Here is a 12,752-nt window from a genome sequence, read left to right as displayed (position 1 = left end):
AGCATGAGCCTCGTGCTAACGAGACCCTGTGTCAGACTCACCCCCTGCTGTTGGCTAGAGTTGCACACTGGCCCCAGGTTCTCCACCACGCCGTGTCGTGCTCCCACTGATCCCCACCGTTCTGCACCTGCCACTCGCCTTCTCAGGGAGGGTTGAGTCATAGGTGCTCTTTGCACATAGGTCACACCTCTCCTCCACTCCTCCGTGTGGGGAGCGAGGTGTCCTTGCTCATGCAGACCGAGATAACCTCAGACACCTTAGACTCTGCTTCTAATGGGCCAGGGGGTTCCCAGGCCGGGGAGGTGTCTCTTGAGCTAGAAAGAGTGAAACCTTTCCTCCCTGTTTCTCCTGCTAGCCACCTGCATCTGGGAAAAAACACACCTGGGATTAGCTCAGCATGCAGAGATGGCCTGGGATTAGGGATGAGGCCAGAGGTGGATTATTGGGTCAAAGAGAGACGGGGCTGCCCCTGAGCTCATCACACTGAGGCCAGGCCACAGGGTCTGTAGCTCATGACATGGGCACGGGAACATGGAACCTGCCAGACCGGATCAGGCCTGTATCTAGCCCTGTTGCAATTCCAGGCCGAACACAAACTCTTCTGTGCTGTCGGGTCCCTGGCTGGGCAGTGCTGGCCAGGGCGGGCAAGGTCTGTCTGGCACATTCAACATATCCCATGGGAAGCAGAACTCCATGATGGGAGGGCAGTGAGTCAAACATCACCCATCCTCCCACTAGGGTGGAATCACCGACGCAGCGGATGTATCGTGCCTTGTCTCTGCAGAGCGCCATGCAGATTGACAGCGTTAATGGGCTATAAAGGTACAGCAGGATTGCAAGAGAGGATTTGCTCCTTAGTTACTCCTGTTTGTGCCTGAGAAACCCATGCCACTGCAGCATCCCTTAGAGAAGCCACGGGACTGGGCTGTAATGAATATAAAAGGAGAGGCGGCTGGACACAGATAGACCTTATGATTTGCTCCCAGACTGGCTAGCCGAGCTAGTGCTGCTTAGTGTTACCTCCCACCTCCTTAGTCCTGGGTTGAACTAGTCAGCACGCCTATGTAAGCGGGGGGATGGTCCTGCTATTGTGGGGAACTTTCCTGGCTTATACACTACCCCAGTGAGATGGGCTAGCAAAAGGATCTGAGTCCTCACTCCCACTTCCTTTACTCAGAGGCTGCCTGACCTCAAGGGCTCCCATTCGGCAGAGTCCTCATAACCCCAACAAAACTGGGCCTGGGATTCCTGGAGAGGCTTGACCCCCCCCAACCTTGTCCGTGGTCACTCAGGGCAGGGGCTGGGGTGTCCCCACTCCGGGGTGCGGAGGGATGAGCCCCCTGGCCTCCTGACCACACTTGCCAACTTTCACGCAGTAAATAAGCACCCCAACTTTCACAATAAGCGAAAAATCAAGCTAACCCATTTCTAAACAAGCCAGTCCCAAGAACCCCAACACTCTATGTGACTAAATCCCCCCACCTCCGGTGTGCAGGCCGGGACTGTGGTGGGCCCGCTGTGCACCCCTGACTCTCTTCCCTGCTTGCCAGGAGCTGATTAAAAAAAAGAAGCAACAAGCTGCAACAAGCCAAAAACGAGCCAACAAGCAACTCACAAGCCAATTAAGCCAAAAATAAGCCAAATTTCTGTGTTTTTTTCATGGATTTGGCATGTCTGCTCCTGACTCCCTGATTAGCCTGCCCGCGCTGTTAATCAGGCTGACCTGGTGCATTGGCCTCTCCCCATTGCCCCTGGGGACTGTCCGTCTTAGGGTCATGATTTCCCATCAACCTTTCCCCTTTCTTTTGGGACTGGGAGCTAGCCAACCAAAAATCCCCCACGGAGTTTTAGTAAGAGGCCAGCAGGTCCAGCTCCTAGGCGGAGGTGCAGCAGGCAGCTCTGTGCGCTGCTCTCTCCTGCAGGCCCCGCCCCCACAGCTCCCATTGGCCATGGTTCCCAGCCAATGGGAGTGTGGAGCCAGTGCTCAGGACAGGAGCAGCGTGTGGAGCCCCGTGGCCCCCCCCCACCTAAGAGCTGGACCTTCGGCTACTTCCAGGGCGCAGTGTGGAGTCAGGAGAGGTATGGCCTAGCCTGCCTTAGCTCCGCAGCGACGCCAACTGGACTTTTAATGGCCCGGTCAGTGGTGCTGACCGGAGCTGCCAGGGTCCCTTTTCGACCGAGTGTTCCGGTTGAAAACCGGACACCTGGTCACCCTATCAACTGCACTACAGGTGCACACAAACTCTGTGCTGTTGAAGATCCAGCAGCTGTTCAACCCTAGCTAAGGAGGGCATGCGCCTGCTTGACTGAGTCAACAGATGCCCGGGGTAGGCTCCACTGGTGGGACTCCCGGAGCCCCAGCCCCAATATAAAGCTGTGCATTGCTGGTGGCAGGGCCGGCTCCAGACCCCAGCGCGCCAAGCAGGTGCGTGGGGCGGCATTTTGCTGGCAGGGCGGCATTTGGCTCCAGCGGACCTTCCGCAGTCATGCCTGCGGGAGGTCCACCGGAGCCCCGGGACGAGCGGACCTGCTGCAGGCATGACTGCGGCAGGTGCGCTGGTCCCACGGCTTGGACGGAGCTCCCGCAGGCATGACTGCGGATGCTCCACTGGAGCCGCGGGACCAGCGCACCCGCCACAAACGCTTCTGCCCCGGCCGCGGGACCGGGGAAGGGCGGCGAGCGCGCCGCCCTGCTTGGGGCGGTGTAATTTCTAGAGCCGCCCCTGGCTGGTGGCATGAACTCCCAGCACATGGCAGCAGTTCAAACGCTGTTGGCCTTCCCCCAGGGAGCAGCTGCCTTGACTGTTGCTGAGATTCCAAGGATGAACCAGAGAAACTCTCCAGCCAGCAGGATCAGACACAGAAGCAGGTGGGGCAGATGCTGCAGCAGGGACAGATGGACACAGACCACACATCAGGCATTCTCTTCCCTGTGCTGATTGGGCCGTTTACTCCAAGCCATTCCCCCTCCATCCAGTCATCACTGCCTCATTTCACCTGCCTTTCATACACCCTTCCCTGTCTCTCTTCTCCTTACCTTTATTGTTTCTTTTAGCTAATCCCTTCCCACTTTAACCTTAGTCAAAGAATTTTTAAAAAAATACCCCCCACACCAAAAAAACAACACCCCCCCCTCAAAAAAACCATGGCACTAACACACTGTTTGCAAACCATCATTTGCACGTGTTATATCCCTTTTATATCCTAGACAGGCTGGCGCTGACCCAAAGGTTCTGATCTTTTGAGGGAATCTTTGGTTGCCTCTTTAGATTAATAGTTTTTAATGCCAGGAGGGATTATTCTGGCCAACAAGTTCTGACCTCTTGCACAGCACAGGCCAGAGACAGGGGTGGCGAGTTATATGTGCCTGTGGTTCCAGCAATATTCAGGGCCCAGGGGCCCGGCTCCACCAATGTTTGGGGCCAGGTCTCTCTCTCTCCCCCAGCCCTGCCAGCTGCCCCTGCATGCCACTCTCCCCATCCCCTGCACCCCGCTCTGTTGGCTCTCGGCATCAACTGCCACCCCCCCCCCCCATCCACTAGTGCCAGGGCAGGCTGACCCTGCCTCTGCCCTTCCTCCTCGGCCCCTTTCCTTTCCTGGCGGGACCCTCCACCAGCACAGCCCCTGCCCCCCCACAGTCACTGTTCCTGCCTTATGCTGGGCAAGGGGCAGCCCCATCCCCCACCCCCAGGGAGGCTACAGTGAGGGGCAGCAGCAGGGGAGGAGGCGCACATGTGATGGCATCTCCCCCCCCCCCCCGGCACCCACCACAGGGGAGGCGAGGGGGCTTCCTGGACCTGAGGGGTCCAGGAGGCATGTGCAGTGACAGTGGTGAGAGCTGAGTGTGCTGTCAGGGGGAAGGGAGGGCGGGTGAGAGTCCTCCTGTCTGGCCCCAGCCCCACCTGCCTGCACCCCAAACTCCTCATCCCCAGCCCCACCCCAGAGCCCACACCCCCAGCCAGAGACCTCATCCCCCCCACACCCCCCAACACTCTGCCTCATCCCTGAGCCCCTCCCACATCCCAAACCCCTCATCACCAGCCCCACCCCAGATCCCTGACATTTTTACATTATTTTTAAAATATATATCGGCATACAAGGCGGGGTGGGGGGTAGGGAGGGACAGGACTTGGACCTATTCTGGGCACCACCAAAAAATATACAAACCTGGCGACCCTGGCCAGAGACCCTCATCCGATGATTCCTTGTATCAAGCCCATAACTTGTGGTCTCAATTTAAAGACTCCCAGGGCTGGAGAATCTATCACATCCCTTGGTAAATTGTTCCAAAGACTGATTCTTTGCACTGGTAAAAAACATACGCTTTAGTTCCGGACTGAATTTGTCTCCATTTTACAAAAATTCTGCTGCCATAAGTGGATGTTGCTTGGGAGAGGCCCATCATTCCCCATCCCAGTCTGACCCATGGAACCAAAACACCAGAAGTGGGACGGGAGAGGATCCTTAGGATGTATTTGAGCCCCTCAGCAGGAGCGAACCAATCCCACAGAGCCAGTGAGGATATCCAAGCCTCCAAACTCACTGGACTCCCCCATTATGGAGGAGGTCTGGATCCAGGTCTGTACCAGTGATGGGTAAAGCCCCATGGTTTCCTCTTGAATCTGATGGCTACTGCCCTTACCTCTGCTGGAGGCTGTCTGAAGATTCAGGCAGGCATCATAACTATGTCAGTTATACTCAGATGATGTTTTCATGTTTTTCTCAAAGGCTTTTTTGTAATGGAAGTAAAGATTCTGCCTCTATCACATGAATATGAGGGGCGGGGCCCTAGGCAAGTGCCTATTGCGTCTATGTCTTAATCCGAGTTTCCCAAGGGTATATCTGAATCCATCCCAGTATCGTCAATTCGTGTGACTTTATCACAGAATATTGGGTGGGTTTTTTTTAAAGCCCCAGCTCCTGGAGACAGGTGACAATGCGAGAATCTCAGCTTTCATTTTAAAAAGAAATTAAGTTCCCAGCCTTCCTGGTTGCTGAGAAATATCTGAAAACTGACCGTGAAAGACTCAATAAACCAGAAGGCAAATAAAAAGCCCCAGCTGAGGTGTAAATACTGGGGTATCCCCCTGCTTCTTTGCGGGGGAAAGGGCCTTCTGCTTATGCCTTGGGGGCGGAGGGGGGGGGGAAGGCAGAGCAAAAGAGCCCCGTGACATGTTACTCCACTTTTACAGGAAATTGAAGAGGAAGCAAGACGGTTATTATAATTGAGCACCATGCCTAAAAACTGAACTCAAACTGGAGAAAATGAGATTATCTTGGTTTTGGGGGTTTGCAGTCCTCGTTTGCCATGAAGCTGGTAAGTTTTGCTTTTAAGTGATGTTTAATTATATTTATTTGACATATATGTTTGGACAAATGTAGGACTGGTAAAACGTGTTGGACTGAAGGCTCGCAGCATGACGGTCCCTGCCACAGAGCAAAGACAGCATTGGGGGTCTCAAGTTTAATTCACTCTGCCCTGCAAATGGACATGATCCTGTTTCCCTTGAAGGCAGCCCATTGACTTTAATAGTGTAGGATTGAGGCTTATGTGTCTCCATTTACTACACTGATATTCAGTGGATCCAGCCCAAAGTCTACATATACCTATTTTATGTACTGCCATCATCGATCCTCATCAATCATTCCCCAAGCACCGGGGGCTGCAGCCGGCAGCATGGACTTACTGTCCGTCACCTTGAGCAATTTATGCCATGTGTAGTGCAATAATTAGAGCCACACAAAGTCCTGGCAAGGATTGTGCCACCAGTGATTTGTTATCAGTAATTTATGGAACCAACATAATCAGCCGTTCCATCCGTAAGATGTTTTAGTTCTGGAAACTCTGAAACTGCAAAAATAAATATTAAAAATTGGTTCTAGGTCTGTCGCCCTCCTAATAAAAGAGCTGGAAGTGAGTGACTACTAATCTTTTAAGTAACTTAATATGGAGGTTACTATTTTTGACTGTGAATTTATACTTTAGATGATAATAATAATAGACGCCTGATTTTTCTCTCACTCACACCAGTGTAAATCAGGAGCTACTCCACTTAAGTCAGTTAATTACCTCAGAGTAACACTGGCATGAAGGAGAAGAAAATTGGGTCCCTTCAGTCCTATGTGTTAACTCTGAAAATTAAGAGGCTACTGTTTGTTTCAAACTGTTATTCTAAACACTGCTGTTACTCAGAAGCTGATTCTCTAAATGCAATTTCCCCATATCACTGTTTGTTAAGTTTAATTCTCCACTGGTTCAGCAATGTAACTAGCAGTTTAAATTGTTCCAAACTAATGCACGCCTGAGCACCCTAGCTGCTACTCCTACCCAGGGCCGGCTCCAGACCCCAGCGCGCCAAGCGCGCGCTTGGGGCGGCGTCCCGTGGGAGGGCAGCAGGCGGCTCTGGTGGACCTCCCGCAGGCGTGCCTGCGGATGCTCCACCGGAGCCGCGGGACCAGCGGACCCTCCGCAGGCACGTCTGCAGGAGGTCCACTGGAGCCGCGCGGGGTGGCGCAAATCGTAGAGCCGCCCCTGCTCCTACCTGGCTAGTGTGTCTCCCACTTTGGTGGTTGTGCCAGTCACTTCCAGACCCTTTGGCAGAACAAAGCACTGGTCTGTACCACCTTGGCCCAAAGCAAACTCTGCTGCTGATGGGCCCACAGTTCTGGGATGTTCCAGTGGAAGATGGAATACCCCAAGGCCGAGGCTGAAGGAAGCCTTTAGAATGCAGCATACAACACAGCAATTATCTCCCTAGGAGAATATTCTATCCCAAGGGTTCAGAATTCTCCAGCCAGATTTAAGCCACTCCAGGGGTGTTGTGGGGTGTGTGTGGGGACATTAATGGGGTGTGGTGCTGAACATCAGAGCTCCTGTCTGGCTCCCCATTGTGCACCTGTCCCAGTCCTACTTCAGAATCCAGTACTTTGCCTCTATGAGCAGCCCAGCTCCCAGATTCCATGTCCCCACCTGTCTCTCTAGCCTACTCCCCTTACCCGGTTCCACCATTTTCTCTTGTGTTTACATGTTAATTCAAATGAACTGGTGATTGGAGGAAACTTTTCACTTTGGAACTGGGGTAGGGGGAGTGCTGGGGGCATGGAATTAGGGAGTTGGCTTCCCAGGGGGCCAGGGAGCAAGAGACAGGGAGTCAACAGAAAGCTCCACTGATTCTCTCCTGGTTGACCCACAGCCCCCAGGCCTGCCCACTCTCTTAATCCATGGACCTCAGGATGCAAATTCCAGTCATTCTGAGCCCTGTGTGTTAGACAGGGATTCCCTCTGACAAACCACAGGGGATTTGTCAGAAGGAGCAGCTGTTTCCGCAGGAACTTTAATACCCATATCTTGGAAGTTTGCCTTTATGCTTCCCCCCACTCTCCATGCCCACCGTTATTCAGAGAAGCTAAGGCAGTGTGCTTGAACTGGTATCTTCCCTAAACGCTAATGGCTGTATTGATAAGAAATGCACATACAAAGACTTAAATGAATCAAGATGGTGTGCATGTGAATTATATTGGAGCTGAGATCTGCCATTTCTGCAGAGGAGAAAAAAACCAGAAAATATAATAGGTTGTAAGAACATAAGAAAGGCCACACTGGGTCAAACCATGGTCCATTTAGCCCAATATCCTGTTTCAGACAGTGGCCAGTACCAGAGCTTCAGAGGGAATGTACAGAACAGGGCAATTTTGGAGAGATTCGCTGTTTTCTTCCCCTCCCAGTTTCTGACAATCAGAGGTTTAAGGTTGCCCTGAACATGGGATTATGTCCCTGACACTCTTGGCTAATAAGTAGTGATGAACCTATCCTCTATGAATTTATTTACTTCTTTTTTGAACCCTGTTATACTTTTGGCCTTCATAGCATCCCATGGCAATGAGTTCCACAGATTAAAAACCTCCAATGACAGAGATTCTACAACCTTCCTGGGCAATTTATTCCAAAATAACCACCCTGACAGTTAGGAAGTTTTTCCTAATGTCCAACCTAAACCTGCCTGGCTGCAATTTAAGGCCATTGCTTCTTATCCTGTCCTCAGAAGTTAATGAGACCAACTTTTCTCCCTCCTCCTTGTAACAACCTTTTATGTACTTGAAAACTGTTATCATGGCCCCCCCACCAATCTTCTCTTCTCCAGATTAAACAATTTTTTCATAATTCATGTTTTCTAGACCTTTCATCATTTTTGTTGCTCTTCTCTGGACTTTTTCCAACTTGTCCACATCTTTCCTGAAATGTGGTGCCCAGAACTGGACACAATACTGTAGTTAAGACCTAATCAGCGCGGAGGAAAGCAGAAGAATGACTTCTCGTGTCTTGCTTACAACACTCCCGCTAATACAGCCCAGCCCAGAACGGTGTTTTTTTACAACAGCATTACACTGTTGACTCATATTTAGCTTGTGGTCCACTATGATCCTCAGTTCCCTTTTCTCAGAACTCCTTCCTAGGTAGACATTTCCCATTTAATACGTGTTCAATTGAGTGTTCCCTCCTAAGTGAAGCACTTTGCATTTGTCCTTATTGAATTTCATTGTATTTACTTCAGACCATTTCTCCAGATCATTTTCAATTTTAATCCTATCCTCCAAACCACTTTCAATCCCTCCCAGCTGGGTATCATCCGCAAACTTTATAAGTGTTCTCTCTATGCCTTTATCTAAATCATTGATGAAATTATTGAACAGAATGAGACCCAGGACCAATCCCCTGTGGGAACCCATTTTATATGTCCTTCCAGCTTGAGTGTGAACCACTGATAATTACTCTGGGAACGGGTTTCCAACTAGTTGTGCACTCACCTCATGGTGGCTCCATCTAGGCTGTATTTCCTGAGCTTGCTTTGAGAAGGTCACGTGAGACTAACGTCTGTTAGTCTATAAGGTGCCACAGGATTCTTTGCTGCTTTCACGTGAGACAGTATCAAACGCCTTACTAAAGTCAAGATATACCACACCTACTGCTTCCAGGTTTGACATGATTTGTTCTTGACAAATCCATGTTGACTTTACTTATCACCTTATTATCGTCTAGGTCAGGGGTCGGCAAACTTTCAGAAGTGGTGTGCTGAGTCTTCATTTATTCACTCTAATTTAAGGTTTCACGTGCCAGTAATACATTTTAACATTTTTAGAAGGTCTCTTTCTATAAGTCTAAAATATGTAACTAAACTATTGTTGTATGTAAAGTAAATAAGGTTTCAAAACGTTTAAGAAGCTTCATTTAAAATTAAATTAAAATGCAGAGCCCTCCAGACCAGTGGCCAAGACCCGAGAAGTGTGAGTGCCGCTGAAAATCAACTCACGTGCTGCCTTCGGCATGCATGACATAGGTTGCCTACCCCTGGCCTAGGTGTTCTCAAATTGATTGCTTGATTATTTGCTCCATTACCTTTCCGGGTACAGAAGTTAAGATGACTGGTCTGTAATTCCCAGGGTTGTCCTTATTCCCCTTTTTATAGATTGGCACTAGATTTGCCCTTTTCCAGTCCTCTGGAATCTCCCCTGTCTTCCATGACTTTACAAAGATAATCGCTAATGGCTCAGATACTTCCTTGGTCAGCTCCTTGAGTATTCTAGGATGTATTTCACCAAGCCCTGGTGACTTGAAGACATCTAAGTTGTCTAAGTAACTTTTAATTTGTTCTTTCCCTATTTTAGCCTCAGATCCTACCTCGTTTTCACTGGCGTTCATTACGTTAGATGTCCAGTTGCTACTATTATCCTCCCTAAGTTTTCACTTCCAAATTTTAAAGGTTGCCTTTTTGTCTCTAACAGCAAAAATGATAGTCAGGATCCTGGATTGGTCATGTCACTCCGTTACATGGTCTAGTCTCTTTTTCTAAAATAGAAGCAATAGCAATATAGAAACCAAGGGGGAATTAATGAAGGAATTATTTATGCTTGGACAGGGGACACGGCTTGTAACTTGTTATTCTGGGCAGCAGTTATGAGTCTATATTGTGAACTGCCGAGACATTTTGATACTTGGATGACTACATTTTGAAATAACTTTTTTGTACAACACATAATTAGCCTGTGGGGCCCATTGCCACATGATATCACTGAAGCAAAGAGCTTAGCTGCGGTCAGAAAAGATTGGATATTTATATGGATAACAAGAACCTCTGGAGTTAGAGTAGCAAAAGAATAACTAACAGAGTCAGGAGGGAATTTTCCCTGTGGGGCAAGTTATTTCATTGTCCCCTACTAGAGGGTTTGTTCCACCTTCCTCTGTAGCAGGAGGTGGTGGCCACTGTTGGAGACGGGATACTAGGGTAGATGGGCTCCTGGTCCAGTCCTAACTGGCCTACATTCCAGTTTGTATTTGGCAGAGGGGAGAGAATGCTAAAAGGCTCGTTAGGAGGGCAATTTGCTCCAGGGCTGCCTGGAGGGGGGGGGGGGCAAGTGGGGCAATTTGCCCCAGGCCCAGCAGGGGCCCCCATGAGAATCTAGTATTCTATAGTTTCGTAACTTTTTTTTACGGAAGGGGCCCCCAAAATTGCTTTTCCCCAGGTCCCCTGAATCCTCTGGGCAGCCCTGGTTTGCTCCAATCTTGGCCGCTGATTTAGTTTAACAATTGCCAGCCCCTCTGGAAGGGGGAGCTAGGAGGAGAGTGTGGATTGTCGCAGTTCCCTGCCATGATGAGGGTGAGAGGGGTTGAATAGGGGGAGAACTGACCTTCATATTGAATTGTTTTAGCCCCTTGCGTCCCCTGAAATGGTGTGTGTGGTGGTGGGGGGGGGGGGGGGAAGAGATGCTGCTGTGTGGGTGTGAGACACGCAAGCCGGAAGGAGTGATTGGCTCCACTTTGAGGATGAGTTTAAGTAGGGGGGTGGAAATTGGGTGTGGGGGGTGTCTCAGTGAGAGGTGAGACACTAGAGGAAGAGAGTGTGGTTTTCGTAAAGAGGGGAGGTGACAGTGGTGGGAGGCTGGAAATTTGGCAGAGGGCAGGTGTGTGGAATCATTCTGAAGTACAATATTCTGTGACCCGCAGTGGCTGCTGGGTGGAATTTAAGGTGATGGGTTTGACCACAAAAGCTGCCCGGGCTCAATTTTCATCTGTGCCCTGGAACATGGCACCCTCAGGGAGCTACTCTTCCCTTGGCTGTCTGCCCCCATCTCCACCCCCTCTGGACCCTTCACTGCAAGGGCTGGGGTACATGCAGGTGAAAGGGTGGACCTGGGCTAGACTGAAGGAGTTGAGGTAGGGCCCGTGATGCGTTGGGCGTGGAGATCCATATTCTCTCTGCACCAAGTCCATCTTAAAGCCAGGCCTTTCAGTCTACAGAAGACTTTGCTATATTTTTAGCACGTTGGTTCAGGAGGAGTCTGTTCTGTTGTATTTTAGGGGGTTCTGTATTATGAACTGCAGGTGCCTTTTGATACGTTAGCTTGTCTACATGGGAAAGTTATACTGATTTAAGTTAGAGTGTGAATTTAGGCCTGATCTACATTTAAAAGTTTTGCCAGCATAGCTATATCGGTTAGAGTTGTGGTTTTTTTTTTGCCAAGATAACTATGCTGGTAAAACCCCCTTTGTGGATGCAGTTATACTGGTGCCACTGTCCTTATACTGGTAGAGCTTCTGCCATTTTGGGGAACTGGAATAAGCTACACTGATGTAAGCATATAACTTTATCCACACTAGAGGGTTTTGCCGGTATAACTATACCAGTATAACTACACTGGCAAAACTCTCCTAATCTAAGATTTTGGCCATTCAAATTCAGTCTGGATTTTGAGAGATGGTTAATGAGTTCCCTACACTTGGTTAAATAATCTCATAGTTCAGAAGGTTGCAAAAATGGTCATGCCACTGTCAAAAAGAAACAACCATCAATATTCGAATGACTCAATAATGGTCTACAGATGAAATTTGAAAACCATCAGGGCTGCATGGACAGGGGATGGCATTTAGGAGAGAAAACCTCTGCTCCACTAGCTGAGCTGAGACCAGTTGAATAAGGCTGATCTTTATGCACTTGTCTCAGGAGACCTGCGTTCAGTTCCTGGCCTGAGTATAACTGAGAATCAGACCCCACATGAGATGAGGTTCTAGCACAGCAGTAAATAGACTGATGAAATCTTTGCCTGGAAGCAAAACTGAAGGAAGTATGTGTGGGGAAACCCAAACAGTATTTGGCTATTTGTATGTTGCAGATGTGCAAAACAATCCCCTGCTGGTGAAGTGTCCCTAGTTCCCATCACACGGCATTTTGGTATGTTGAAAGCCCCAGAGGCCTCCAAAGTAGCTAACGGCAGCAACAGAAACCACTATTATTTGCTTCCTCTGTTGCTGTGTGGCTTCCAAACCACCACCACTCCCCTCCCCCCAGAAGAGCTTTTCCTGAAACTGAGGGGCAGTAGGTGTTATATTCACAGCTACACACGAAGAAGTTAGATAAAACTATAAAATACTCTACCTGGAAGATTGCAATGTAACACAACCTGTTTCTTGGAATCCAAAACGATAACAAGACCCCAAAACAGAGAGAGACAAAGCAGGCTGTTTTCCAAGGTAGAGAGGCACAACTACTCACCCCACCTTGCTTTAGGCTGCCTCTTTGCAGACTGACTACACAAGCTCCAGATCCCACACTTCCCTACTCAGCCCCAAGTCTGCAAGCACAACTAGGAAATCCCTTAATACCCTTGTACATAAAGAGAGAGCTTGAAATTGTAAAGACAATTTTCAGTGCCCCTCAGTGGGTATACCAGACAGCCCGCTACAGAAAGGAGATAACAAA

This window comes from Mauremys reevesii, linkage group 24 (assembly GCF_016161935.1).
Source record: "Mauremys reevesii isolate NIE-2019 linkage group 24, ASM1616193v1, whole genome shotgun sequence".
NCBI classification, from domain to species: domain Eukaryota; kingdom Metazoa; phylum Chordata; order Testudines; family Geoemydidae; genus Mauremys; species Mauremys reevesii.
The sequence above is the reverse complement of the archived record's forward strand: the minus strand, read 5'-3'. Positions refer to the sequence as shown.